We start from the raw sequence: 26,007 nt of genomic DNA on the forward strand, positions 1-26,007 counted from the left end.
TTACATCGAAACGAATGGGTTACAGTGAACTTTCACGGATTACACTAACAGGCACTGAAAATCCAACACAGCTGGCCAAGAGAATATTAGGCAGCCGCGCTAGCCTTCTTTTGCGCTATGCTACCTGATACCAGATTAAAATTCCAGAGCAATTTACTCATACTCTAGCACTGCGATACGTTATGCCCCAGACTGATGCAGCTGTCTTACTAAAGGCAGAGAAGCTTTCAGTGTGGGTCATGTGTCCTGTGGCGTGAACACATGCACAGGATCACCTGCTACCATTAAGTCCTCTGTGTACACAAATGCAGGTGCAATAGACAACCCACATCACAAATTTGGCTAGCCTGGTCCGCCAAGCATGGGCCAGCTGATAGCATGAAGCAGCAGGTGCGACACATACCATCATCATCAGCCTGACTAGGCCCACTGCAGGGCAAAGGCCTCTCCCATGTCTCTCCAATTGACCCTGTCCTTTGCTAGGTATGGCCACCATATACCCGCAAACTTCTTAATCTCATCCGCCCATCTAACTTTCTGCCGCCCCCTGCTATGCTTGCATTCTTTTGGAATCCACTCCATTACCCTTAAGGACCAGCGGTTATGTTGTCTTCCCATTACAAGCCCCGCCCAGGCCCATTTTTTCCTCTTAATTTCAAGTAGCATGTCATTAACCCGCGTTTGTTCCCTCACCCACTCCGCCCCCTTTTGGTCCCTTAATGTTAGACTTATCATTTTTCTTTCCATAGCTCACTTTGCTGTCCTTATCGTTTGGCATGTGTTTTTTTCTTTGTAATGAGGCATAAAGTATTATACACGGATTACCACATGGCATCTTCCTATGACCGCTAAATAATTTATAATCAAATTTCTTTCTCCTGCTGTATTTGTTTCGGTTTCGACAGCTGAATGATGGCTGTGACGTCAAAGCGAGGTTATTGGTCACGTGAGGCATGAAAAACTGCAATACAATTGGTACTTCTGGCTCTTAAGGAAGGCTGGCGTCAGTGCTGTAGCGAATTAAAATGATGAAGCAGCCATTATAAGTGCAGTTTTTCCACGCCTCACGTGACCTATAACCTCTCTTTGATGTCATAGCCATAGTCAAATTGTTCACCGAAACAGGATGGCAGAAAAAGTTGATTATAAATTATTTAGCGGTCTCACGCGAATAACAGATGGTGATTCATGCATAGTAGTGTCTTCCGCATAATTATAGAGAAAAAAACATGCCACCAAGATTAGGTGTCTATACTATTTTAAGCTGAACTCTTTTAATTAGCCTCCACGTTTCTGTCCCAAAAGTGAGAAACATGCAGGCTAAAGAAAAGGTTTCAGCTTAAGTACCAAAGTGGCTCTAATCACACGATGAAGTGGAAAAACTCTGGACACTTGAACAGAGAACAAATAGGAATTCCAACAAAATTTTAGATTCTTGTAAGGCTATCAAGCATTTCTGAATATTGTAAACTGCACTTTCACACATACAGTACGCATGTATGCCAAGCTCACATTCAGTAGCCCTGTTTTCCGGCTGTAATTATCAAGGTCTGAGCTCAGTTACAGATTTAAAACCAGCCAAAAGATGCAACACAGGAAAAGAGAAGAAAACAGGTTGGACTATCAATTGAATTTTTTGTGAAGGAAAAGAAGGCTCGCATGAAGATGCGCCACACATGACCCACACCGGCGAAAGGCAGGACAACAAATAACTATCACTGATATACAAGCACGTCATCTAAAAGAGAAAATTCTTTCCGTTGAAGATTGACTAATAGCTTCGCTACTCATACAGCCGTTGCCTTGGAGATATGCATCAAATACCTTACAGATTTGTTTACCACTTCTATACACCACTGAAGTGTCACAGAAATCAGGCGTACACACTGATGGGTCATCTTATGATTTACACTCACGACATTGGCACTGTAGTGCCAGATTAGAAGCTGCCTTCCCCCTAACGAGTTAGTGCTAGCTCAGGAACACATTAAAGACACCTGCACATATCCCTGAAGTAGTTTCTTGCACAAGCTAGCGGAATGTGATAAACCACTTCCTGCAAGTCCTGAACCTAGTTTTATGGGATACCATACTGCTATCCCGGTTTTTAACAGCAGCGCAAAGGCCATCAACACAATGATTGGCGCAAAAATTACATTTAAAAATTTTCCCGCCACTCGATTTGAACTCATGAAGTCTACACAAAGGACTCCATGATAACCGTTCTGAGGTGAATGGCAGTTCAGCCTAGCCTCTGGAATCTGTGCCAAAAAAAACGGAGTCAGCGCATTGCAATTTACTTGCGAAATCAGCCGGTGCTGATGACAATTGTATGTTTTGCTTTCTCTGGCTTATAAAGCTCCACTTTCAGAAAAAGTGTCGTTTTTATGGTTAGGATGCGGAACTTCATCATCACAGGTCAACTTCAGCTTGCCATCAGTGTCCCTTTAATGCCTCAAAGTTGAACAATAGCTCCATTCATAGAGGAGGGCTGTGCATAATTTTCGACCACCAAAGATTCTTTAACATGCACTGACATTGCATAACACACGAGCAAATATGCATTTCGCCTTGTCGAAACGAAGCCACCAGAATTCAATCCCGCGTCTTTGGGCTCAGTAGCCGATACCAATGCAGTAGGCCACAGCAGCAGGTGAAAAACAAAAGAGAGCCCTGAATAGGCAACCTAACTTGCCAAAATCAACATACCGAGGGGTCACACAAGTAGCAGTGGACTAAGAAAATAAAAGCTACTTGTGTCGGAAGATGTCTTCAGTGCTTACCTCAAAAGCCTGCTTGCTTGCTGCGCATCCTAGCACCAAGTGAAAGGCTGGCACAGCTATACTGGAGAGCTTGGAAGAGGCGTTGCTGGTAAAGCTATGTGGAGCTTGCTGCAAGGTAAAAAGACACATTTAACAGCAGCACAGTGCAAAAAATGGACTAGAACCAAGCATGTAAGGCAAAATGCAAGGCACAAAAAGGAGCCGGTCGCAGAATGGAACACGACTGTTTAACCACATTTCGAAGTGGGCCAGGCAACAAGAAATTCATAACCACGGCAGTCATTCACAAGCTAGCCTCAGACGAGATATCACTTGCATATCGATATCCAGCATCGTTTCTACAATACATGCCACCATTCAAAAGAACAGACCACAGCAGAACGATATTTTCAGTAGAAGGCTGGTTTGCTTCAAATTCTGCATGCGTCCCTCAATTTGAAATCTGGCATGATTAGCACTGATTTCACATTCTCACAGGTATGACGAATTAATAGTGCCAATTGCAGAAAAACCACACTTTTTCCTTTAACATCAAATGAGGTATTGGAGAGGTACCTCAGCATATTTAAGTCAAAGTCAGATTTATTTGCGCCATTGGTTAAAATCATGAAACAATCAAGTTTATTCTTCGTACATATTAAAGGCTCAATTACGCTTAAATTTCACTGCAACTTCGGGATTTAGGGCAAATGGAGCTAGGGCACCTGTGTGCATTTAGCAGTTGTTTGTACCATTTCAGTTCCGAGCCAAAGTATGAAAAAGCGAATGCCAAAATAGAGGCGAAAAACTTCACAGCAATTTGTTTTTATCACACCGTTCTGCTAGTCAAGGCTCGACTACACTGGCTCGGCTATAAGTACGAACGCAGCTGGATCATACGGAGCTTCGTACCTTAAATACACAATTTATAAAAGTACAAGTGAAATACAAGTGAAAGAGGAGGAAGCTCAATCCTAACGCATACAGCTGAATCGCAGCCTACGTAGTTAAACTGCTCGAGCGCTGTTACTTCAATTACAGCGTAACATGCGGAGAGAATGTAAAGCCCGGGCCGAAGATCTATTGGCAGGCACATATTCCATTCTCGGCGAGAGATGAATGGCAGTACGGCGGCAGTATGGCGCCGATATCGTGCACCCCGCGATCGGATCAGCTGTGCATACTTGCATGGCATACTGACCATGACCGTGTGACCACTGACACTACACGCGCATTCACGCCCGTGTGCCGCCAGCAAACAACCTTTCAGCGCTGCGTGCTGCCGCGATAGGCACTGCGTCTTCGCGTCTCTGTACTAGCTGTGTTAACGTGGCCAGTTGTGCGCAAAGGCTTTGAAATAATGTACAGGTTCGAAGAAAATTAACTTACCCCCAAGATGCTGCTCCGCCATGGAGGAAATGAGCCCGGCCGTCAGCATAGCGTTTCCAGTGAAGGCGCGCAAAGGACGACGCGCTATCCGTCGAGCCCGCTGACGCACGCTATAAACACAGGTTTACTCAGTACCTTACCACGGTTTCGTACATCGCACAAGCGAATTTCACTGCTCTCGGCACATCACATATCGGAAGAGTGACAAATGCTCATGCCAGCGATGGTTCATGCCCTCGGCACCACAAAGGAGGACCACGACAAACGTAGTAACGCTGACCGCCATGCTGCCCCTCCCCTGACGCTGCGTTCGTTGGCTAGCGCTTCTGCCAGTTCCGGCTTCGTTCGGCCCGTTTAGAAAGGCATCGCCTCCAGGCATTCCTCCAGGTCGTCTCTTTCGGGCTCTATGCTTTTGGGCAGTGCGATAGCAAAGGACTAAAATCAAATGAAACTTTCGTTACAAAAATAAAGTTCTTGTGCACATATTAGCATTAAAAACTTGAGAAATTTGTGACGCGTGGACGCATGAATATGCGTGTCGGTACATGCGTGCGTGCGTGCGTGAGTGGGCATGGTCTAGCGCGTCAAATCCAAAGCCTATCCGACATGCTGCATCATTTCTGAGATCACCGCCGCGAGCTTCGCTTGTTTTCTCGTGCTCCTGCTGGGCGGTCTTGCGCGCCGCTGTTACTGTGCTGGAATCGCAAAAGAAGAAGGATTACCGGTGTGTGCTGCCGGTGGGCGCGCACTCATCCAAGAGTAGTCATCATCATCATCATCAGCCTGACTACACCCACTGCAGGGCAAAGGCCTCTCCCATGTCTCTCCAATTAACCCTGTCCTGTGTCAGTTGCCGCCACTGTATCCCCGCAAACTTCTTAATCTCGTCCGCCCACCTAACTTTCTGCCGTCCCCTGCTACGTTTGCTTTCTCTTGGAATCCACTCCGTTACCCTTAAGGACCAGCGGTTATCTTGCCTTCGCATTACATGCCCTGCCCAAGCCCATTTCTTCCTCTTGATTTCAACTAAGATGTCATTAATCCGCGTTTCTTCCCTCACCCACTCCGCCCTCTTCCGATCTCTTAACGTTGCACCTATCACTTTCCTTTCCATAGCTCGCTGCGTTGTTCTTAACTTAAGCTGAGCCCTCTTTGTTAGCCTCCACGTTTCTGCCCCATAGGTGAGTACCGGTAGGATGCAGCTGTTGTATACTTTTCTCTTCAGGGATATTGGTAAGCTACGAGACATGATCTGAGAGAACGTGCCATATGCGCTCCACCCCATTCTTATTCTTCTAGTTATTTCCCTCTCATGATCCGGATCTGCGGTCACTACCTGCCCTAAGCAGACATATTCTCTTACTACTTCCAGCACCTCGCTACCAATTGCGAACTGCTGTTCCCTTGCTAGGCTGTTGAACATTACTTTGGTTTTCTGCATGTTAATTCTTAGCCCCACCGTTCTGCTCTGCCTGTCTAACTGATTGATCATGCTTTGCAGTTCTTGTCCTGAGTGGCTTAGCAAGGCAATGCCATCAGCGAATCGCAAATTACTCAGGTATTCTCCATTAACTCTTATTCGCAACTGTTCCCATTCCAGTCCCCGGAATACCTCCTGTAAGAAGGCAGTGAAGAGCATTGGCGAGATCGTGTCTCCCTGCCTGACACCTTTTCGTATTGGAATTTTATTGCTGACTTTATGGAGAACTATAGTACCTGTGCAATCATTATAAATATCTGCATTTCATTTAAGAGTCGTGTCTCCCTGCCTGACACCTTTCCGTATTGGAATTTTATTGCTGACTTTATGGAGAACTAGTACCTGTGCAATCGTTATAAATATCTGCATTTCATTAAAGAGTCTCTCTCTCTCTCTTCCAATATTTTCACATAACACTCTTCTACACCCTGATTCCGCAATGCCTGCATGACAGCTTAGGTTTCCACTGAGTCAAATGCTTTCTCGTAATCAATGAAGGCTATATATAGGGGTTGGTTATATTCTGCGCATTTCTCTATCACCTGATTGACAGTGTGAATGTGATCTATTGTCGAGTATCCTTTACGAAAGCCTGCCTGATCATTTGGTTGACTAAAGTCCAAGGTTGTCCTGATTCTATTAGCGATTACATTAGTAAATACTTTGTAGGCAACGGACAATAAGCTGATTGGTCTGTAATTCTTCAAGTCCTTGACGTCTCCTTTCTTATGAATTAAGATAATGTTAGTGTTCTTCCAAGCTTCTTGTACTGTCGAGGTCACAAGGCATTGCGTATACATGGTGGCTAGTTTTTGTAGCACAATCTCTCCTCCGTCCTTCAACAAATCTGCTGTTACCTGATCCTCACCAGCTGCTTTCCCTCTTTGCATTGCTCCTAAGGCTTTCTTTACTTCCTCTTTCGTTACTGGCAGTATTTCCCATTGCTGTGCTCGACTGCCTCCCTCAGTAACTTGATGATTACATTCGCTACTGTATAGATTTGTGTAGAACTCTTCGGCTAATTCCACTATCTTATCCATATTGCTGATGACATTGCCCTGTTTGTCTTTTAGCGCATACATCTGGTTTTTACCTATGCCCAGTTTTCTCCTCACTGATTTTAGGCTACCTCCGTTCCTTAGAGCATGCTCGATTTTCTCCATGTTAAACTTTCTTATGTCGGCTACCTTGCGCTTAATTATTAACTTCGATAACTCTGCTAGTTCTATCCTGTCTGAGGAGTTAGACGTCCTCATGCTTTGACGTTTCTTAATCTGATCTTTAGTCTCCTGAGACAGCTTGCTGGTATCCTCTCGAACAATCCTACCACCTACTTCTGCGGCGCACTCTGTAACGATAGCTGTAAGATTATCATTCATTGTTTCAACACTACGGTCGTCTTCTTCAGTTAAAGCGGAAAATCTGTTTTGCAGCGACATTCTGAATTCCTCTACCTTACCTCTTAATGCTAACTCGTTAATAGCCTTTCTCTTCACCAGTTTCCTCCGTTCCCTCTTCAAATCTAAGCTAACACGAGACCTTACCATTCTGTGGTCGCTACAGCGGACCTTACCGAGGACCTCCACATCCTCTACGATGCCAGGGTGTGCACACAGTATGAAGTCTATTTCATGTCTAGTCTCACCATTGGGGCTCTTCTACGTCCACTTCCTGTTTGCTCGTTTGCGGAAGAAGGTATTCATAATCCGTAAATTATTTCTATCTGCGAACTCTACTAATAACTCTCCCCTACCGTTCCTAGAACCTATGCCATAGTCACCTACCGCCTTGTCTCCAGCCTGCTTTCTACCTACCTTTGCATTAAATTCGCCCATCAGTACAGTGTGCTGTGAGTATACTTTGGTCATTGCCGATTCCACATCCTCATAGAAACTTTCAACTACCTGGTCATCATGGCTTGATGTAGGCGCATAGGCCTGCACCACCTTCAGCCAAGAGTAGTAGCAGCTCCCAATTAAGCGATCCGTCGGGGCATATGTGTTATGGATGTCTGGTCGACAACGATAATGAGGTCAGCAGTGCGGTGCCGTCGTTTGATGAGTCAAACCTTTCGGCCTATTGCACTGCTAACTTCGTTGCAAAAATGCCTGGCTCATAAGCAGCGACAGTGGCCATTGTTTCCGTATTGTGTTTCGATTACAAGACGGCGCCCTTCTACGGTGTGGCTTCCTTGGAAACTTAGTCGGCGGTGTGCCTGCAACGCCTGTCGCTGTCAGCTCAAAATGACCGCCTGCGAGCGCTGCCTTCTTTTGCGATGTGAACGGTGACGGGACACTTACTGCCTGTGGCCGGAGCTTATAGCAAAAGCGAAGAGTGTTTTGTGTGAAGGTTTGACGAAGTGCGTGTGTCAGTCTGGACCCTTAGCAAGTCATACGAGATGCGACATGCAAAAGTGGTCCACCAGTCGCTTCAGCAGAAAGCAGTGCGGAGGCTTTTTACGTTACTTCAATCGAGAGCTGCCCATGCAAATATTTCAACTCGTCTCTTGCCTAAACAGCATAGTAAAGAAGCTAAAGCAACAAAACTGCTGTTTCCATGCTGTATATTGATTCCGCACTCGTGCTAGAGGTGGGAAATATGTAGCAGTTATTGGCGGAGTTACAGCCTATGAAGCACGTGCAGCTTCATGTAATTGCAGGTTAGGATATGCGCCTTACTTGGTATAGACTTTGTGACCAGACATAGACATCTGTCAACTAAAAGAAATTTTCTTGCTATAGGATTCTGCAGCATTATGTATGCTTCTGGACACTGAATACCGGGTGCGTCACCTCTCTTGAAAGCACTCAGATTTGTGTACTTATCAGTACGTTTGAGATGAGAAAATTTTATCAGCTTCTTTTCTTTATTTTATAATTAGCTACACAGCATATTGCAAAAAAATGTTTTAAGGAAAAGTATTTCAGTTTAGAGTAGAACAGTTCAACAAAGTTGTGTTGGGCATTCTGGTAACTTCAAGATGGTATCTGATGGTTGCATACAGACGCGCAAGTCAAACCTCAAATGGCATCAAACTTAACAGTACCGCTGAGCTTATCCTTTCGTGCTTTTTATGCGTGTGTAGGTCACCTGGGGAAGTTTTTTATTATTATTTATAGATACTGCGATCTTGTACAGATCATAGCAGGGTGGGACAAAACAAAATACAAGCATATAAACACACACAAATTCACAACATTTACAGGCACTTTTCAAACAGAAGTAAAGAATTTTGATTAACAGTCTCGCTATTAAGTTTGTTCCAATCAGTAATTGTCCTCGGAAAAAAAGAATATTTAAAGCAGTTATTTCGCGCGTTCAAAGGGGTGATTGTTAGTGCATGCCTTTGTCTCGTGTTATAGCCTGAGGAGTAAGAAAAATAATTAGAGGTATCAACTTTATAATGTCCTTTTATAAGCTGGAAAAAAAACTTTAATCGACAAACACGATTGCGCTCAGTGACGGGGGGTAACCCACTTCGCCTCACGAGCTCACTTACAGATGCACGGCCATATGAGTTAAAAACAAATCTAGCTACTTTGCTGTATTCGCTCTAATTTCTGAATGTTTGTCAACGTGAAAGGGTCCCAAATGATTACGGCATATTCTAGTAACGGACGGATGAGGGAATTGTACGCCAATAGGCGAACGCTAGGTGGGGATGACTTTAGGGAGCGCCTCAAGAAAAATAGTTTCCGCATTGAGTTTGCTACTACAGCGTCTATGTGTTTTGACCACGAACGGTTGTTAGTAATCCATAGGCCCAAATATTTATACTCTGCCACTTCTAATAATGATATGCTGTTAGTACCGTACACAAAATGAAGAGGCATTTTCTTGTTTGTAATTTTCATGAACACGGCTTTTCAAAATTAATGCACATCTGCCATTTGTTGCACCACGCAACCACCTTCGCTAGGTCATTATTTAGACGCACCTGGTCGTCAACTGAAGACACCATTTGATAGAGGATACAGTCATCCGCGTACAGCCTCACGCGAACTGAAAGATCTGCCACAATGTCATTAATAAACAAAAGAAATAAGAGTGGTCCCAAAACAGATCCCTGGGGGACGCCAGACATAACCCGGACACTGCTAGAAGAAATATTGTTCATAGTGACGAACTGACATCTGTTCGAGAGATAAGCTTTAATCCATGCAAGTATCCTGTCGTTTTTAATGTAATAACTTAATTTATGAATTAGTTTGTTATGTGACACCTTATCGAGTGCTTTACGGAAATCCATGAATATTGCGTCTGTTTGTTTTCCCTGGTTAATCGACTGAGGAAAGTCATGCACAGTTTCAACTAACTGTGTACTTGTGGAAAACCCACGCCTGAAACCATGCTGAAAATCGGTAAGTACTTTGTGCTGTTCCAAGAAACCTAATATATGTTTATGAATTATATGTTCTAAAATTTTACATGATGTGGAAGTTAGAGATATGGGTCGGTAATTCTCGATGTGTGCTTTTTTTCCGGTTTAGTGCAGAGGTTTAATCGCGGCTGTCCTCCAGTCATCCGGTAAAGATCCGTCATGTAAAGATCTGTTGAATATTACTGTCAAGTACTTTGCGCACCACTCCGCATAGCGCTTCAAAAAATTGTTTGGTATGTTATCGGGACCTGCTGATTTTTTGACATCAAGGTCCAAAAGCAAGTTACAAACACCAGTCTCTGAAATTACATCAGATATGGTAGGGAGTGCTGCAGAAAAGTTGGGCAGGCATCCATTATCCTCTGTGAATACTGACTGAAAAAATTTGTTGAACGCAGAACAAACAACAGCCTCATCACGCACACATTTGCCGTCTACTATGAATTCGTTCGTGGAAGAAGATTTGGGCGTGATTTGGCGCCAGAATCTCTCGGGAGACGTTTTAATGAACGAGGGCAGGAGCGTTCCGTAATACTTTTCTTTGTCGCAAATTATTTTCTGCTTAAGTTCCTCTGAAATTGCTTCCACAATTGGTTTTAATGATGAATTCCTGCTTGATTTCTTTTTTAACCTTTTAAGCCTTCGCTGCAAGCGTAACGTCTCCCGAGAAATCCAAGGATTGCGGTACACAGACTTTTTTGCAATTTTGGGAACGAAACGGGCAATACAATGGGAGACGATCATTTTAAAAGTAAGCCATAGGTCATTCACACTATCAGTGCTATTCCTAAAATTCTCATAACATGAATGAAGCATGTCCAGAATAGATTCGTCTTCCGCACGCGAAAAATTGGGAAAAAATTGCACGCTAGTTTGACGAAGTTCAGTATTGGATGTTGGATTTCATAGTTCTGCTACAACTTTAATCTTCCTTTCTACACATGAAACATGACTGAACTTGATTACATTCCCCAAGCAAATACCTGACGCCTTACAAGCGTTCCTTACTGTGCACAGTTGTCCCAGTGCATTATATCCACTCATGTGCAGCACACTGTTGTGTTGCTCTTGGTCTCCGAATGTGACTCTCAGCAATATGATGGAATCATAGTCCATCCTGATGGTCTTTGTGGTAGTGCAAATTTCAAAACAGATTGAAGAAGAATGAAGAGTGTGATACTTCGTCATGCATCATGCAATGCTGGTGCTAATCAGGCAACATGTGTGGTATATACTTCGCACATTTGAGATTCATTGGATTTGTTCTGGAGCCATACTGGAAATTAATTAATCGATCTGTGATTTGTCACTGAAATTGAGAGAGGGCACTAATTTCTGAACTTTTGACACCAACTGTGAATTCAAAACTGTCTTTTCATGTAGGCTTACATGGACTTTTTACGTGTATGTAAATTTATGCTAATGACTTTGGAAATTGCTTTGGAAATGATTTTGGAAATTGCCTCGTAACATTCCTCTTACAGCTCACAATTCGCTTTCTGCACAACATGTTTGATTGAACCTGATTATATCCCCAAGCTTGTTTGTTGCACCTAACAAACACTGTTGCCCTTTCAGAGTTATTCCATTGATTGACTCCTTTCGAGTGCAAGCAACATATGGTTGTGTTGCTTCTGATTTCGAAATATGGCTGTCTGCATGACGGGCAACAACATAAGTGCTCTGGATGGCTTTCATCATGCATCTATAAGATATCTGTAACTTTCAGAATAGGTTAAAGGAAGAACTGAAGGATGCTGCAAGAGTCATTAGCAGCTCGTTTTTTACATTATTTTACAATGAACTTGCAATGTTGACAAGTTCTTGCTCAGTGTGCATGTTGTCGTGTACAGGTCCCTGCAGCATCGAAGGGAACCATTTTGCATTAAAGATAATTTTTTGGTTATTTGTTTGCTGAAGTTGAAAATGATTAATGGGTACTTACGCCAAGACGAAAATTATAAAACAGCAAAACGTGAGCTTATTGCTCATTATTGAGAAGTAATCATTAACTGAATGCTCGAACTTTGTTTGCTTTCACCCTAAATGGGCCTTTACAGTCTCGACAAGTTGCTACTAAGCAAGCAAACGCACACATGGCCACACGCAGCCTCACTGAGCTTGCTCAGTATGCACATAAGCACGCACAGCTTCGGCAAGCCCCCTCTCAGCACGCAGATGTCCACGTACAGAGAGTTGTCCACGAGAGTCCACGATTTTTTACACGCAAAGAGTGTGCGTGGACGTCTATCAGCTCACAGTACGCGCATATGTACACACAGGACACAGAATGCGCACAGGTAACGCACAATTTCTGCGCATTCGTGTGCAAAATGAACGTGATCGTACGAAAATCACTGTTCTCGTGCAAACTCACGCAGAGTTTTTTCGATAGGGTACTGTTGCATATTCGGCTGCGTGGTTGGCCACAATCGAAAAACACTGACCGATGAGGCCTGGTCTTCAAAATTAAACTGAGCCATGTCGGCCAGCCAGGCTTGCTGGAGTCGCACTCTTCTTGGTGGACGGAGAAATCATTTTTATCTTATCTTTTGTTTCTTCCGTCACTTACATACAGATGCCTCATTTGTTAATTTGGCTGACAGAGCTCTCATGATCTGCTCTTTAAAAACCTCGCGCAATAACGTGGTAAATTTTCATTCATGCTACATGTGCCAGTCGAGAAATGATGTCTAATGCGATCTTACACTCAAGCCGATCATAGAATTCGACCCGCGGGGTGAAGTTGTTGCCTTCTCATCGCGGCCGTAAAGAGGAATGAATTTCTCAAATGCATTGAGTGAACCACAGATAGACTTTACGTTTTCATCGCAACTTACTCAGACTGATCTGTCGCCTCCTTATACTGATGTAGCAGCTATTAGGTCCCAGCTAACTGCATTTGCTACTCTTGCATTTCAACTTGTCAGGCTGGCAGCGGATGTTCTAGTGAGCTAGCGGTTAGCAAAATCGCTGCAGTTGTCTCAGGCTCGGTATTCACCTGCACTGCGCTTAAGGGAAGGGACGAGGGAAGGAGTCACAGCAGGAAGCGAGGAGAAGACACCGTAGCGGAGGTCTCTAAATTAAGTTCAACCGCCAGATGTTCCTTAACGCGATATACACCACCATCGTGCTTTCGGGCATTTAATCATTGCGCGTTCATCAAAGTCCAGCCACCACGGCCGGGAGTGGATCCGGCGACATTCTGTTCAGTAGCCGCGCACAATAGCCACCTCTCCTGGTGTTTTCCTCGCAACAGCTATTTCAAGGGAGTTCATTTCTAGCGGGAAAATCGTTCGCCATCAGCAGAAAGTTCACATTAACGGCATGATCTCACACCAGCAGATTCGAGGTCAGGAAACGAACAGCAGCACCAGGGCGGTCGAGATTGTTTCCGATTAACATTGTAAGGATGCTATCGGGGGGGGGGGGGGGGGGCGTAAGTGCATGCATGCCTGCAGTGCTGCCACTGAGTATTACCTGGGGCACATTTGCGCGCAGTAAGCATACCTTGAACATGAACATTTTTGACTGATGTCCGCCTGGCTGTGCTTTTAATCACTTTAACTGAGTCGCGCATAAATTAATGGCGAACATAGTTTGATTCCAAGTCGCTTTACACCTCGATAACATTGCACTTTTATCGCCAAGCATCATGGCTTCCACTCTGAGCTTTCGTCCCCAGGATTCCGGCCCATGCGCCTCGGAAAACCGATCGCGCGATCTCGCGGCAGCCGGCGGCGCGGCGGCGTGTAACTGAATGGCGACGAAAAAAAAATCAATATCTCGTCACGCATTGCAGTTACAAGCCAGCTCTGACGCTGAGGGCTTAAGTGCCTCATAAAGTTTCTTTTAATAAAGTTTGATCACTGTGGCTTAAATATTGCGTTTACCCTGCGCTATGAGATATGACGAGGTCGCGAAAAAACCCCCACTTGTCCTCACTTGATCACTCACCGCTGCCCTGATTTACAATATATCGGCGAGCTCTAAGAGCCTTAGGTAGCGAAATGTTCCCTCTTTTAATAGATATAAAGTATTTTAGATTTGAAAGAGGCAAATTTTTTCCCTGGTTATTTTTCTATTCATCATGCATCCTCAGCACCGGCAAGAAACGTGTGGCGCCCTCTCTCGATGCGTTTGGCTAGGCGCACGTCTACGCTTTTTTCGCTTGCTTTAGGGAGATCAAATCATGACCTTTGAATGCGCGCTTTTATCAAAAGTGCCCCCATCGGATGTAGGCACACAAACAGGGGCCGCTACAAGAAAGCGCTCGCCACGTATGGGTATTATAGAGGATTATAAGGAAACTCTGAAGCTTTACAGACACATTTACTATTGCAAACGCATAGAGTTGTTACTTGAGGATGAGTGATAGTGGAAATGCGTGCGCATTACCAATAATACAAAGCCACGATACTGAGGTATTAGCGCATTAATCGCTACATCTTAAAGCTCAATAGCTCTTCGAAAATTTAGCGATGTGGTCAAAATGCAGCAGGGATGCGTTGAAATCAGTGTACCTCTGTAGTCTCTTTATTGAGTATAAAGCCATTTCTGTAGGGGTACAAGCCCTGTCAAGCCGAATTCGTTTGGCTTCTTTGTGTACTCCTGTCATCTGTACATATATAGATGCCCATGTTGCAAGTACTGCATGTTTAAGTGCAAGGAACCTGGTGCTCCGTTTCGTGCTTGTTTCACTAACTCATTGTGCGCATTAGGCAATTTGTCCAGTGTAGCAATTCGTAGTGTGGTAATTCACACCATTTCTTCTAGGTTGTTAAAGTGCCTGCAATTATTCGATCGTTCGCCGTCGTTAAGGGCTTTGCCATTGCCGTAATCGCTGCTGATTTCCTCATTCATGTGAAAAGTGTGTGCAAGCTATGAAGCGACAAAGAAGAGTTCATAGAACGGCATGTTGTGAACTATGAGAAATTTGCCATTTGCTGTGCAGGAAGCTACGCCTTTTGCCAAAGCTGCAACCGAGAGGCAAATCCAAGTTAAATTTTATGATTATAATTTCCATTTAAGTGAGAAGTAAACGCCAGCCAAATAAGTTCTTGTAGGATAACACGACATTTCAAAACTGGCTCTGTTTCTGCTTTAAGGCGGCAGCTGGGCGCTCCATCCGGGCCACTTGCGCAATGCGCCTCTCGCGCTGTCTATTAGCGACAAGACGCTACGTGCACGCGGCCTTGAATATGCAGTGAATTTACGCGTGTTGTAAATGTGTACAACAATGCTTAGGCACTAGCTCGCGAGCAGCGCGAACTTGATACTTTTTTGTATTTTGTGAATTGTGTACAAAGCTTCCCCGTCTTTTCTGCCGGTCGCTTTCCTCCGCACTTTTCCTCGCTAACCTTTCCCTGCGACTTTATATCCGCCGGCTGCTGCTATCGTGCTTTCTTTTTGTATTTTTTGTCGGTAAACCATTACTACGACTTCTTGAAAGTGCGATTGCGGGCGCGTTGTGGAGGCTTTTTTAAGCCAACATAAGGTCGACCGCAGGGTCACGGAGCTTAAACCGTGGATGTAGAAAAGGGAGTGGTTCCCAGAGAACATTCAACATTCTCCTCCGTCATGACTCAAGTAGAAGGCTTCTGCGCACTTTGGTTCTGTTTCCAGCACAATAGTTCCGTCAAAGTTACCCCTGTGGTGGCATGGCTGGGAAGTACGGCCACTGCGCTTCTGTTCATTTGCTTGACATAAGCTTTGTGATGCTTCACCCTTTCCGTCATATTGTTAGTGTCCCCAGCCTGAGCCACGTTTACATGAACCCGACTGCGGTGGATCGAGTCAGGGGGTCGCGACGACTGCGCGTTTACAGAACTCGATTTTAGCGTGTCTAGACCGGTTCAACTGCAGCGACACCCCAAAGCGTCGAGCAGCGCAGTGGGTGAGGGCAGTGGCAGCCTCCAAGCCCCCCCCCCCCCCCCCCCCTGCCGGCAGCGGAGTTGACTGGACTCACTTCCTCGACTCTCGAAACCGACTGCGCGGCGTTTACATGAAACAAGTAACCGGTTTTCAACCCAACTCCTCAACTCAACCCCGTCATGTAACGCCGCTCTAGACGCCAAGCACTCGAGCAGGGTTTTTGCGTACCACGCCTTCCATCTTTTCTGTAGGACGACGGGTGTTCGGGACAGTGGAGGAGGCGCCTGTTAATGATGTCCTGCTGGTACCAAGTTTAGATCGTGTACTTAGCGTACGCGTAGAATTGTTTTCGTTCCGTTTTTTCCTATAAGGATGTTTTCTTTTGTTGACAGGTTTTAATGGTGCAAGGACAGCCTTGCACCAAAGAGCACCATGGAACAGTGTTTTCTTCTACATAAGGTTAGGTAAAAGACTTTTCGAATCAATTCACCTCAGAGAAACCACGAGAAAATTTTTATGCATTGGAAACCGATAGGTACCCGGCGGCACTGGGAATCGAACAACCGAACCGCCCGCGAACCGCATGCGCAATGCACTGCTATCGCTGATTTTAAAATAAATCAGGAAGAATTGGGAATCGCTTTCAACCCAAACTTGCTTCGATTTCACGTTACCCTTCCGACACAACTCTTCGACATTATGTTCCTCTCAGAAAGGCTATGAGAACGCGACACAAGATTTGCAGAATTAAATGGATGACGAATAGGGAGGGGCGATGCCGTTAAGCGCGGAGAAGAATGTGAGCGGGGGCACAGGGAGAAATGGCCGTTATTTTCAAGAGGTACGTGGGCGACTGGTTGCGGGGGTAAGGGAGAGGAGACAGCAAAGGGCAGTAGGGAAGGAGTGCTGTCTCCTGCTGTACCTTTGCGTACGCCTTTCTCTTTTTCCCTTTTACTTTTCCTCGAGCCGTGAACCGCAGGCCGAGGTTTCTTCTAAAGTGCGGTGTTTTTTTTACTTCCGACGCTGAAGAACGACAAAGCTGGCGCGTCTGCCAAACCGGCCCAGAAAGGTCTCACGCATGAACGCATCCTTGCCGGCTCACGTAAAAAAAAACGAAAAAAAAACCTTACAGTTGCTTATTCGTCACTCCAGACGAAGGTTCAGTCCTGAAGCGGTCAAATATTTCCCAAAAATCCCATCACAGTTTTTGGAGAGAACCAGTTGCATTCTTAGACGTCCTGGTTGCGCAGGACTGCCACGAGCTTTGTGAATAGCGCAGTGCAAGGCACAAGGAGTGGCACAAAAACAAATTTTGGTCGATTTGGCGTGGCTACGGCAAATGCGAATTAGGTGTGTTAGCACTGCGGTTTCTATATTCGAATCCACTGATCACGGCTGGAAGTTGATGCAGAAGATACCGAAAGCACAGAGCGAGAGACTGGTAGTTTAGGGCACGGGTTGTTCGGCTGCGGCGATGTAAGAGCGAGCGCTATGCTGCTGAGGTGTGTCGTATTACGTGCCATGTCGATCTGCTACTGTTTTCCTCATGGTTTCAACATGGTTCATGTACATAGAAAAAAAGGCGATGATGTAGTGGTCTGATGCAGTGGCCAGCAAAACTAGTCTAATCGCGCCGTCCGGATTCGAAACCCACTCGGGCCATAAGGTATTTTCTTTTAGTTAATTTTATTTCCGGTCAAGAAAACTCCAGACATACAGAGAGACCTAGGCGAACACTAAGATTGAAAGCCTCACCACCGGATAAAAAAAAAATTCGATCGCATGAGTTCGCTGTTGTTCCACTGCCACGTGGAGAGAGACCTTTCTGCGGCCACGTAATTGGTGGAAGCCTCGGAAACCACGTGTCCTCAGCCTGTGTGTCAAGAAACCAGTCGTATGGAGCAAGGTGTCCATTTCTCTACAGATCATTTGCAGATGACGAAAGCGACACAGCCGAAGGATCTGGTTGCGTGTTGCGTTCCGCTGGTAAGGCTCCACCAGTGCTGATGGAGGCCTATCAGTGGTCTAGCTCTTACGCCCATATCAGGTGTTAGGTGTGTGTGTGTGTGTGTGTGTGTGTGTGTGCGTGTGTGTGTGTGTGTGTGCGTGTGTGCGTGTGTGCGTGCGTGCGTGCGTGCGCGTGCGTGCGTGCGTGCGTGCGTGCGTGTGTGTGTGCGTGCGTGTGTGTGTGTGTGTGCGTGCGTGCGCGTGCGTGTGTGTGTGTGCACACACGCACAAAAGGCAGCGAACAGTGTCAACAAAAAGTTGCGTGAATACAAGCACTATTCCTATGTAAGCGGATCAAACTATAGTATATATGAGATGGCAAATCTCATGAAAATATCATGAAATATCATGAAATATATCATGCTTTATTCGAGTCTCATATTAACTACTGTAATTTGGTGTGGGGAACCATAACGTCTACGTGTAACAATAAGCTTCTGAAATTGCAAAAGGCTGCGATGACAGCCATAGCGAATATATCTTTTATGTCACACATTAGCTGCCATTTCTCAACATGCCACATCATGAAAATCGAAATAATATATGAATTTCGCATCCTTAGGTTCTATAATGTTCAGATTAAACAAAACAATATGTTGTTTAGAGGCATCGCTAAATTACATGAAAATCCCTCAAATTACAAAACACGATGCCGCGATGGCACGCTCCACATCCGCGTACAAACTATGGATTTGAAACACTTTACTATGCTTTGCCATGTACATCAAATAAATTTAAAGTTCATCATCATCATCATAATCAGCCTGACTACACCCACTGCAGGGCAAAGGCCTCTCATATGTCTCTCGAATTAACCCTGTCTAAAAGTTACACAACAAAATATTACCAGCTCTTCTCTTACTTTTAAAAGCTTAAAAGAACTTTTCTTCTAATGCACCGGTATATTGATTGCACGAGTACCATTATATATTGAACATATAATAATGTATTGTATTGTTGTATTTGCACAATTTTGGTTGTACTGCATTGCTTCTGGCTGATTTTTGTTATCTGCTATCTCTAATGTAATCTGTGTTTTCTGTCCTGCACTGCCGAGTATAGAAGGGTAATGGGAGCTTTGTCAAGCCGCTCTTGAGTGGCTTTTACTCCCATACACCTCAAATATGTATGTAAACATGCTTGTTTGAAACGAACTCATACTCAAAAATGGGTACATGTTTCAGTAGAGCTATCTCCATAATAATAATAATAATATCTTTTATTCACTTCAATTCGCAAGTACATGCTCCAGCCCGCGTAAGCGTTATCGCTTGTGTGCGTGGCTGGGCAGCCGGAGTGTGAAGTACATGATCAGCAGTGAATAAAACACACACAATACTGCACCGATGCAGGAAACGGGCGCGATGCATATTGCGTTTCTCTGCTTCGGAAAAATTAAAATAACACGGTGACTGAGGTTATGCGTAGATGTGAAATACCCCAAATTCGCCGCATGTCCTGCTGCATGTATCCGGTCACCATACGAGATCAGAGTATACTGACGGACCCATATGACTGCAGCCTCTTCGAGCAAAAAGAAAACAAAGTGAAAACAAACCGCAATGCCGTGTTTTCACTAATGCTTATGCGGCCGCTAGTTTGTTCATTAGCAGTTTTGAGTGGCGGGTATAGCATGCGGTAACATCTGCCCTGCTATAGGTAATCAGTCCTCCCTCTGCGTCTTGAAGCCCCTATCGAACCTATCGAAGCCCCCCCGTCAACAGCTGAAAATTTACCCCGGGCCACTCACGAAAAAAATTCCTGCCTACGTGCCTGCTGGCCGCACTACTTCATGTACATTGAAGTGTTCACGCTGTAACTGGGCTTTAAGCTTACGACATGTGTTTCTGATTAGTCAATTTGACAGTGATCTGCAGAAATTATTTCCTCATAGAAAAATCCAAATAACTGATATGGAAATAATTTCGTAAATACATAAAAATCATTCGTAGTGTGCTGAAGGCATTACGGACAAAACTGGGCGTTTAAACTACCTCAATTTCCCAGGACTCAAAACAATCTGTTTGCGTGGTTCTTAAGTTTCTTACGTTCCATTTTTCGTTTGATTCACTGTTCGCCTAACGGCTGTCCAGGCTCTTAATTTTTAGTGATACACTTTCTCTCGGAATGTGTATGCGCATTTACCTTGTTCTTCATACTTTAAAGAAGTTGTCGATGGTGTTAATGAGAGCAACTGCCGGGCTTTTAGGGCGCCAATGTCTGGTTATCGCAGCAACAAGGTTGTATTTATCAGCCGCTTTGGCATTCTCCTTGTCTCGAAGTTCTGAACGGCTTTTGGACCATTTGGGTATTTCTTGTCTCGTATGCAGACTTGCATTATTAGAACGAAAACACTGTTCTGGTATGTAAATCCCGAGCAAGGTCTTGCTATAAATGTAAGTTTGTGCCAAGAACATAGCAACTGCAACATAGCATCCGCAGCGACATAGCAGCGCTGTAAGGTAGTTATGTAAATAAATGAACAAACAAACAAAAGCAATATTACTGCGCTCGTGTGTGTTGTCTGGTTTCTTGCTCGTGTCCTTGTTTTGTTCGCGCAGTTTTAATTATGAATGATTCTTACCAACTAGCCCGCCAGAAGATTCTTTTGAAATATTGCCGCGACTGAGTTTGGAACCCACGGCGCTGCAAACAGATCAGTCTCGCTGGCCTGTACACGAGACAATTATGCTCTAGCCGCAGCCGATCACGCCTCGTGCTAGACGCCAACACACTCTCACGCTGTGCTTTGCGTCTCGTCGTCTTGAACGACTTTCATCTGTGCCCAAGTGACGAAAGGAAAGGAAACAGCTCCGCGGCTGGTGTCCACATGCAAAAACCTGCTTTTGCAAAATATTTCGTAGTTAGCAGTGCAAAACCGCGAGCAATTTTTCGACTAAAGGCGGGGACACATGTGCGAAAAGTGCGTGCGATTCGCTGCGGCGCGTCGTTGCGACCGTCGTCGCAACGACCGAACTCAGCTCGTCGCATGCGTCCAACCTGCTGGATGCCAACGACGAGCCGCATGCGACAAACGCAACGACGGGAAGCAGGAGCCAATGCGAGCGCAGAGAGCGGCAGCGTCATGATGACGTAGAGCGCGATGCTCAGGGCGCTCGGGACCGAGCCATCTCGTCTGCCGGTAAAAACGGGCTAAAGTGTGTTCTTGACTTAAATAATAAACCCTGGGATGAGAAATGTGAAAGAATATGTCATTTTTGAGGATCGCTGACCAATACTGAGCTGCTGCTAAAGGTAACGACTGCGATACAAGCAAACTTCTTTCCACAACCGCTTCGCAGCTGCCGCTGGCCGGCTCGCCTGGCGCCCGCTCGCTTCGCTGCCGAAGGCGTCGCGGAAATTGACCATATCATTACTTTATTGTGAGATCATGCTGTTGACAGTAGAGCGATGTGTGGAGTAGGCCTTTTATTATAGCTCAGGCGACTTCCGAAGCGCCGGCCGCTGCGGCTTCGATACGAAAGAGGCTATAGGCCTAGCGACGACCACGGCAGCCAGGCAGTAGCAGAGCTCGTCGCCCAGAGCGCCCGCGAGCGGTGCCGTTGCCGAAAGCTCGCAACGTAAGCAGGCATGCTTTGTCGCTGCTCGAACAGACTTTCTGATAACAAGGCAATCTTGTATTTTCTTGGGATATTTGTACACGATCACAAGCAGCGCTGAGGCACCGCTGCACGGCGGCGAAGTGTGACAGCGGTTGTGGGCGGAGCTTGGGTAGAGCGGCGCAGCGATGCTCACCGCTCCGTGTGTCCCTGCTTGCAGTGGGATGGCAGATCGCACGCGACGATCGGTGCGGCGCGTCGGCGAAGTTGTCGCACATGTGTTCCCTGCTTAAGACGGTGTGCGTACACCGCACTATGAGCTCCACGGTCCGGCTTCCGGCATTTTTTATAGCCACGGTCCGGCTCCTTTTCTTTCACCCCTGCAAAGAAGGGAGCGAGTAGGGGAGCCACACAATCAGCACGCCTTGAACACGCTGGGTGACAAAAGAATAAAGAGAATCTCAGCCGGGGCCCCGAAAAGCTGGGTTCACGTGAGGGGAATACACACGAAGTGGACAAAGGGGGGAGGTGAAGGCATCTCTCTCCCAAACCAGGAAGGAGGAATGTAAGAGGAGAAGGAGGAGCTCAACTTCATGCGGCGCGTGGTGGCGCATTTGTGAACTAGGGGCGCATGAACCAGAATCCTGGCCATGCGTGGGCATCACAACTTTTGAATTTAGCATTTATTTTCATTTAAACATAGATTCGCTATTTTAGAATTATGCAGAATTTTCAGCGTTTCCTAAACATTCAAACATATTCCTGTCATATGGCTTTCCTCTCCCAGCCTTATTCCACTAATTTCATACAGGAACAACTCTTTCTTTACTGCCCGTTTTCAATGCATCGTTACCGGATACAGCCCTCAGCCTCAAGCTTAGTACTCTACGGCGTTCTACAAGGATAAGTTCTTGCTTCACTTCTTTTCCTCGTCTAAGTCAGCAACATTGGCTGTGACATTTCAGTTTCACCGCCCCTCTTAGCAGACGAATATATAATCTAGTGCCAAATTTCCTATTTCAAAATGAGATCAATCTTCAAAACGACCTGCTTCTACCAGATAACTCATGTACTAAGTGGCTTATGCAGCTTAATATTTCAGAATGCCATTTTACGCAGGAGTCCCGCAAGTACCGTAGCGTATTCATTAAACTGAGTCCAATTACACGATTACAGATGTATCAACATCTCGGTGTCCTTACCGCAAGTAACAAAAACAGGTCCCAACACTGCACGAAATTGGTTGTGGAGAGCTTGAAACCCTAGGATTTATTACAACGTTGTCATAGTAGCCGCCTTCCGTCCCTAACCTGGCACATTAAATTTCTGACCCAACCAATCTCGAATTCGCACCTGCGGCTTGTAATTTGCCTGTGTAAGCAATTGCTTGTCTAAGTAATTTGCTCACCTTGATAGTTCATAGGCATAGCATGCTTCGGCCTCAGAAGGCCAATAACTCGACAAGAAATTCTTGCTTTGCCAGGAAGTTTGCCCGGAGCACGCTATACTTGTCAGCTTTCTCCAAGCTTTTGTGGGTGAGAAAACCTTCATTGGCGTCCCACACCTCTGCTGCGTCTGTAACGATCCCCTGCGTGCTTGACCCGATTAAAGTGTCTGGTTTCAGTTACGTTACCCAAGTCGTTCTGAAGACTGGTTCCTCCCTGACACCTGCCCCAGGGAGTTCCTCCCTGCCAAGTCTTGCGACTTGCTTAGCGATAAAACTGTGACGCTCAGTACGAGGGAATTTGATCTATTAACATTCTAACAGTATGTGGAATGTGGTTTCCCGTCGGAATCCACATCTCCGACATAACTGGGCCCTTGGATCGGTGCTTTTCTTGTTGGTTAAAGACCGTGTTGCGTACATGTTTGTCCATAGTCTGCGCCACCGTAGTGCTGGCGCGCGGTACGCGGTACGTCGTAGCAGCCACGCTGTAACTCTATCCCACTCGCTTTGGAGTTGTTTTCTCACGGTTTTCTACTCGCCGAGTTCCCATTTCTGGAGAATGCGACAGGCAAGATAACAGAACGTTGTATAAAAGGAGATATATACTTTCACCCATTTAAAACCGCAGCGTTCCCATTCTGATTTCCCAAAAGCGTCGAACACAACTTCGCAAGTGAGCCAATGCCCTTTTGAAGTTACGTTGACCAGGAGAAAAATGCTGCACGCTACTCTTAGTTGCCTAAGCCCCTGAATTTTCGTGTCGGTATGTGCACATCACAAGGGCCTAATTTTATTTCTTGCACCCGTGCTGTGACGTCACGCGACTGTGAATCGTATTCATAAAAAACATTCATCGGCCATATTTGTGCTATTACTAATTTTAGCAACAGCTGAGCTGGTTCTTAATGCAGATGTTAGAATGTTAGTAATTTTGGGTGCGAGATTAAGATGAAGTGTAGTTTAAGCATGCGTCGCGGGGAATTTAAGGCCATTGTTCGACATGACAGGAGCAATGAGAGAAACGGACACGAGGTACAAGCAGTCTGCATGATGCTCGGCACCTATTGTGCCCCTTTCTGAGACGTCACTAATGGCGAGTGCATTCTTACCAACCAACGTGGGGCGCCGCACCTCTCGTTTCGTTTTTTCTCATTCCTTTCCTCCCCACAATTCTTTTCAAGTCGACCATGATGACGTTGCGGAACGCCAAAATGATTGAAAATTACAAACTCCGTTCTGAAACGCTCTGTTTCCGCAGAGTTCTAGCCCAGCGCAGGTGTACTAGCGGAGAAGTGTGCCGGACTGTGGTGCCTGCTGCATATGCGCAGTGGCCAGCTAGGAAGGAGCCGGGCTGTAGGATTGTTTTCGTCATGAGCCACAATGACTGATAGTTTAAACATAAATGATCCATACTGCAATGCTCTCCGTAATATTTGGGGCGGTACCCAGTTAGTGGGCCCAAAAACATCGCGAACACCGGCATAACGCTTCTCTCCCACGCACGGCTAACCGCTCGCGAAGGAGAAATCCATCGTTGCATGGCCGAATACCACGTGGTAGATGCTGACGGCGCGCATGCCGTGCATGAAGCGGAGGCCATGCGCGGGCGATGCCTTGTTGGTCTGGGCGCCCAGTGTCCGTAGGTTGGCCGGCACCGAGAAGCACCGCAGCACGGCCAGGCTCACTGTCGCAAGGCAAACAGACAACATGTAAGCGCGTCCGTTTAGTGCGGCCACAACTACGTATTGTTAGGTGCGGATAGCCGCCGTTAGATGCACAAAAGACTGAGTAGACCTCTATGGACATAAGCCCCTAAACTTCTCCCTCAAGTAAAAATTTAATGCGCACCACGTTTAATGGGCAATCTCGTGACCCAGACAGGCGAAAGCACAGCTTTTCTGAAGAATACGGCTACGCCGATAAGTTAGTCCTTCAGTCAAAATTGTGCTCTTAAACAACTTTGTTTAACTAATTACATATTATTCAAAGTTAGTAAACAGTCGTTGGCAATCACTTCCACCTTATTTTCAAACATGCGTATCTTCAGGAAAGTTTTCTAAACAAATCTTGGGGTTAATTTTGAACGCCATCTGCTTTGTTAGAACACGCAAACGTGAGAAGGTGCTGCGCCTGCTGTGGTTCGACTCGTGCTCGTTGCTATATTATTGCTTTTTTTCTTCATCTAGACACCATTCGAACAGAAAGTTTCGTAATATTTTGGATAAAATCAGTGTCAGGTTAAACCCTTATGGTGGGCTTTAGTTTCTCACTGGCTTTCGTACGTCGCAACAAACTCGCTCTCCGACAGAACAGTCGCTGACGTCCCGGCCTGGCTCCCATAGCAGCACCACCAAGTCCCGACGGCCCCTGTCCAAAGCCTCCAATCAACAATCAACCGCACAAGTTGAGCTACTCAGTCGTTCCCTCCAATGGTCCTTCCCCTCATCCTATTCAGGTTAAGTATCCTAAAGGCGAAATAGAAAAGCTTAGGGCATACATCCACCAACTGATCTCACGCCCACCACAGGCATCCGGTTCTCTAACTTCCACTCCTACTCAGGCACTTCCCCCGGCAGCTCCACCACGACACACAGGATTCACGACACACAAACACGATCCACTACACCTCGTTTACCACCCCTGGGCCCTACTCTGCCACATTCCCGAACAGAAATGCGCCAGCAATTGCAACATCAATTGTTACTGCAAATGAAGCAACAAATGAATGTCTGGCAACTACACATGACGGAGATGTATAACGCTCTCAGCTAGCGGACTGACCACATTTCCCGGTAATGGGCTACTGCCGTGCAATGATGTGGAAAAAAAAACATACCGTCGCATCCAACCCCTCCCAGGCGTCAGCGATTCGGAAACCACTGGTACCTTTCTTCACCTGGGAGCTCAGAAAAGCCCTCACCCACCACCTCCATTTATAATTGTGGAAGTCGAATTGCCGGTGTTTGAATAAAAAGCTGCCTGTATCCTTCTCCAGTATATCCTGTCAGCCGTCATACCCCCGACATTTACCCCCGACAAAAGCCATCACAGCCCCGACAACAGCTAGTATTGCTTTCATCCGCCATAGCAACCTCTACTTTGGCCCC

At 45.8% G+C, this 26,007-nt stretch overlaps 1 pseudogene; it reads right to left on the bottom strand.

The window, feature by feature from the left end:
• Nucleotides 1-26,007, bottom strand: part of LOC149369503 (O-acyltransferase like protein-like) — a 117,068-nt pseudogene that overhangs the window by 46,717 nt on the left and 44,344 nt on the right.

Source organism: Amblyomma mixtum, chromosome 1, assembly GCF_055824585.1.
Source record: "Amblyomma mixtum isolate Tamu chromosome 1, ASM5582458v1, whole genome shotgun sequence".
NCBI classification, from domain to species: Eukaryota; Metazoa; Arthropoda; class Arachnida; order Ixodida; family Ixodidae; genus Amblyomma; species Amblyomma mixtum.